The sequence below is a fragment of the Lactuca serriola genome, chromosome 9, assembly GCF_051521515.1.
Source record: "Lactuca serriola cultivar US96UC23 chromosome 9, Lser_US96UC23_V15, whole genome shotgun sequence".
Taxonomy (NCBI): Eukaryota; Viridiplantae; Streptophyta; class Magnoliopsida; order Asterales; family Asteraceae; genus Lactuca; species Lactuca serriola.
Window position 1 is genome coordinate 8,453,473 of NC_136416.1, and position 5,304 is coordinate 8,458,776.

General features: G+C 41.1%; 1 non-coding gene across 1 annotated transcript; it reads right to left on the bottom strand.

Moving 5' to 3' along the window:
• Positions 1-544: 544 nt before the first annotated feature.
• On the bottom strand, positions 545-651 carry LOC145077568 (small nucleolar RNA R71). Its single transcript, XR_013693309.1, has one exon. It is a non-coding gene; the product is annotated as a small nucleolar RNA R71 (small nucleolar RNA).
• Positions 652-5,304: the final 4,653 nt, after the last annotated feature.

Here is a 5,304-nt window from a genome sequence, read left to right on the forward strand (position 1 = left end):
ACAAACAGTTTTCAATGATAAAACTTACATGCAACTTAGAGTTTTTCACTTACGATGTGTTTTCTGGAAAATATAGGATTTTCTAGAGTTTTCTACTACTTATAAATGTAAATTACAGTTTTTCACACTACATGTTCCAACACATTTTATACAAAATTCACATTAAATTCTTATGAACTCACTAGCTTTATGTTGATACTCGTTTTCAAAATAACTTGTATCCTCAGGTCAAAGATAGACAGATATAGGTGCAACATTTTGGAGAAGATGGAGCATACAAGATCCATCTCTTATTTTTGTATTACTTTTGGTGCCTATTGAAACTTTACAGAATACACTTGTAATTAAACTCACTATGTAATGAAATGTTTGTATGTTTCTTGTTTTTACTATTATGCAATTGTGATGATACTGTACATGACGTCCTCCACCCCGAAACGTATTCCGCCGTTATTGGTTTTGGGGTGTGACAGGGTCGGTCACCACATGGGCTAAGATGAAAGAAGAGTTCATAGACCACTTTTGCCCGCCTTCCAAAATAGCCAAGTTGAAGAAAGTCATTGCCAACTTCGAGCAACAACCCGGAGAATCTCTTTATGAAGCTTGGGAAAGGTACAAAGGTCTTCTTAGAAATTGCCCACACCATGACCTCAATAGCCAACAAGAGGACTCCATCTTCTATGATGGAGTCAATGTCACCACAAGGCAATTGCTCGATTCACAAGGCCCGCTCACGAAGAAGGCACCCCCCGTAATCAAGGGGTTAATTGAAGAATTCTCTAAGCATTCTAGAGAATACCACAATCCAAGAAATGAAGTAAGTCGGGGGGTAGTGAACTCGGCAAATGATGGCATGGCGGTGATGATGGCTAAGCTCGATAATTTAGATAGAAGAATGACAAAAATGGATCAAACAATCCATGATATTTGAGTTGGATGCGAGAACTGTAGAGGGCCTCATCTCACGAAGGATTGTGACTTGGATGAAAATGGAAACAAGAAAGCTTAAGTGTTCTACTCAAGCGGCGATCGATACGACGAGAATTGGCGGAAACCGAAGAAGGAATGGCTCCCATATGAAGAGTACAAGAAGGCTAAAAAGGAGAAATACAAGCAGAAAGAGAGGGGATTTTATCAAAAGGAAGAACCGGTAATGGAAAAGAAAGCCGATTTAGAAGAGATGTTCGCTAGATTTATAGTTGCGTCCGAGAAAAGACATAATGATCATGATGCTGCAATACAAGAGACTAGAAATATGCTAAGGAATCAGCAAGCATCCATTCTCAACATTGAGAAACAGCTAGGACAACTTGCACATCAAGTGAACGATAGAAGACCGGGTCAACTTCCAAGTAACACCGAAAATAATCCGAGAATGGAGAATGTGAACGTTGTGACTTCCATCTATGAAGAAATTTTCACACCTGCACATAAGATCTCCAAGGTGAATACAGAAAAGGCAGAAGAGTCGGCTCCAGCTAAACCTTACCAGACTCTCCGAGTCCCTCTAATGGACTCGACGAGTCCACGCGCTGATGACAAAACTTTTATTCCCTCAAAGCCCTACAATCCCCCTTTGTCATTCCCAATCAGATCCATGCCTGGTGAAAAGGTTAGAGCGTATAAAGCTTTCATGGAGCATGTTCGAGCCCTTCAAGTCAACATTCCATTTGTGGAAACAATGCTTCAAACGCCCAAGTACTTTAACTTGCTAAAGGGTCTCTTTGATGCTAGAAAAGATTTAGCTGAAGTCGCAGAGATAGTATTGAGTGAGCTACCAGAAAAGAAGGGCGATTCGGGGAGCATCATAATTCCTTGCCAATTTGGAAATGTACCTACCACTCAAGCGTTGACCGATTCGGGTGCAAGTATCAACTTAATGCCCTTTTCTTTCTTCAAGAAGCTGAATTTACCGGGGCCAAGGCCTGTTACTATGAAGATCCATTTGGCGGACAAGACGACTATTCAACCAAGAGGTGTTTATGAAGATCTCCTCATTAAGGTCGACAAATTTATTTTTCCCGTGGACTTTGTGGTACTTGATATGGAAGAAGACCCTGAAATTCCAATCATTTTGGGGAGATCATTTTTGAACACCGCATGCACATTGATAGATTTATGCGAGTCCATACTAACGTTGAGGGTAGGAGACGAGTCAGCGGTGTTTAAAGCTTTACCAGAGATCAAGCAAGAAGAAGGAGGAAAAGAAGAAATCTCATTCATTGATTTGGATGATGAAATACTTCAAAGAAAACTTGCACTTTTGCAAGAAGAAGATCCAAATAAGTTTTTTCTATCCTCTGGAGGTAATGAAGATGTTGAAAATTACCTGGAGGAGATAGAGAAGCTGCTGAAAGGAACCGATTCGGAAAACACAGTGGAAAGTGAGGAATACGATCCGACTCGCCGGGTCACTTTCCTTGACTCGACGAGTCTAATCGAAAATCTCAACATTTTGGACAATTTAGATCTGCTTCTTACCAGCTCTCTGCATGTTTTGGACAAGAAGATTTTCCCTAATTCTTTAGAAGATCAAGCAGCAGAAGGAGGAATGGATGGTGATTTTCAACATGTTCAAGTAGCATGCCTTAACACGATAATGCAAGATGATGAAGACAATCCACTTGAAGAGGAGGAAAGCCTTATAGAAGAGAAAAATGCAAGGAGAGATGATGTTGATCAACCATTCTTTACCAAGCCTCGAGCCCGAGTTTTCACCAATTATGAAGTAATTCGATTTACGAAAAAGGAAGTGCAAAAGAGGGTGCAAGAGAATGGGGTAAAAAAGAAGAAGGTGAGGAAAAGGGAATTTCATGCAGCTGAGGATGATGCTATAAGGAAGAAGAAAGAAGACTTGAGACGAGCTTACAAGAAGAAGATACACACTTACAAGACGAAGTACAAACCACAAAAGATTGGGCGTGCGTTCCCGATGCAGGAAAATGAAGAAACGTAGATGGGAAGGAGTCCAGCTAACGACTCCTTAAATAGAAGCGCTTGGCGGGAGGCAACCCGTTATTAGAGTTTGATTTCTTTCATTTTTTTCTTTTTAGTTTGATTTTCATTTTTAGGATTTTATTCATCTTCCAAATCATCAGACATGACTGCTTGAGAGTGCGTATGGGCTAAGTGTGGGGTGGAATGAGTTTTTAATAACAAAATGATATGATTTTCTGAATTGTTTGCAAGTGACTCGCTGAGTCTGACCCTGACTCGACGAGTCTATTCATATTCCAGATGAGTATAAATTCGCGACCAGACTCACCGAGTCTGACCCTGAATCGACGAGTCGGTTTTATTTACAGAAAAAAATTAATTTAAAATGAATTTTTACAACTGGTAACTAGGTTTTTTAACCCTAATGAAATCAGTTTCCCCCCATCACTCGTCGTGCGCCCCCATTTGTGTTCTCTCTCAAGCATTCATCAAACTCTTCACTCCTTCTTCAAGATTTTCGATTTTTGTCACCAAAGGTACTTAATTTCTTCCTTAATTCTGTTAAAGCCATGATTTTTAGATGATCTAGGGTGTCGATTTCATAGAATACCCGATCTTGAAGTTTAGTGAATTTTTAGGGTTTTGATTTAGTATTAATTATGTTGTTTTGGATGGTTATTTCTCCTTTAATACATCTTAGAAACATCCCTGGACAAAACCCTTGAAGAAATTTTGAGTTTTCATGGTCGAATTTCGATCGACTCGTCGACTGACTCGCGCAGTTCATACAACTCGCCGAGTCGTTCATGGACTCGACGAGTCCAGTCGGGGACCCAGCTGTAATCTGTTTTGATGATTTTCTATGTTTTCTGGGTTGTGTGTTCTTTGTTTTGCAGGGAAAATGTTTCATAGGGGTCAAAGCTCAAGTGGACACCAAGGAGATTTTCCTTGGTTGAATTTTCCTCAAATTGAATCGGCTTCAATAATGACAAGATGGAAGAAGAAGTTGGCTGAGGTCAGAAAGAAGGAGATTTATGTACCCAACAGGGTTGATTGGTATTGGTTGCAAAATGTTCGGTATGAGGAGGAGTTAGCACCTTATCTTTTGAAGGAATTTACATACGAGGGGGAGACGATGATTTGTGATGGATGGAGCCGGGTTTTTAGAATTCAAGAACCGTTGTACCGGGAGCTTTGCTGGGAATTTTTCTCCATGGTGTCTTTCCGTGGAGGAGATGATTGCTACCACCCATCGAGTTTCAGTTTTTGCCTTGGGGGCGAGTTCCATCAATGCTCCGTTATTGATCTTGCCTGTCGGTTGGGGATTTACGACCGACCATTGGTCTCGACTGCTATTTTTCGCGCCTTTTTGGAGAACTCTCATAAGGTGTTCCCCGATGGTGTTATGAGTATGGGTTGGTGGAATACAATCGCCAACAAGTTATACATTCCGAAATCGGCCCAAGAAGGAAGTATTAGGTCACCCACGCACCGTCTCATTCACCACCTGATTTCCACCACCATCAATCAACGGAAGGATGACGACAAGGTGTCCAACCTCGATGTCTTTTCCCTTTGGAGCATCATCACACCCAACACCTTTTGCAACATTCTGTGGTGTTTGGCTTCTTATTTTTCGTAGGGTGCGGTCAAGGATCGCAAAATCTCGAAAATTAATGCTGGCATGTTCGTCACCCGGCTAGCCAACTCATTTGGGTTGATGACCCGTGGTGCATGGAATTTGATGACGATGATTCCTACCCCCTCCATTTAATCCCATTCTTTTTTCAGAGGGTGAGAATTATTGAGGATTATGGTGGTGGTCATTATGCTATCGCGCATGATGACCCGGTGGTTGGTCCCGAGGCGCCGGGAAGGAGGGTTTGGTCGAGGCGAGAGCGAGACGTGGAGGAGGAATCGCCGGTAATTCCGGTGGATAATGATGAAGTACCAATGGACTGGTATAATGTTGAGATGAGGAGAATGCAAGATCAAATGGCGAGGAGTCTCAATTTTAGCAATGAGTCCAACATTCGGCTTTTTGACCACTTCCATATTCCGCATATTGATGGGGGTAACTTCCCATACATTCCATCTTAGGATGAGGTGATTAATGCAAGGAGGATTGACGCTAGTGGAAGTGGAGCTGCTCATGGCCATGATGATGAGGAGGAGGATTAGTTTTTTTTATGCTTTGTTGAACAATTTATTTTATTTTTGTTTTGTTTGGTGTGTTTGAATTTTTAGTTAAGACTTTTATTTTTATGCTTGATGTTTAATTTTTCTTGATGACTTTCAGATTTTGGAGTAGGAATGCTTGCATAAAAGGGTCTAGAGTTTGAGAGAGAAAGAAAAATATAAAGAGTG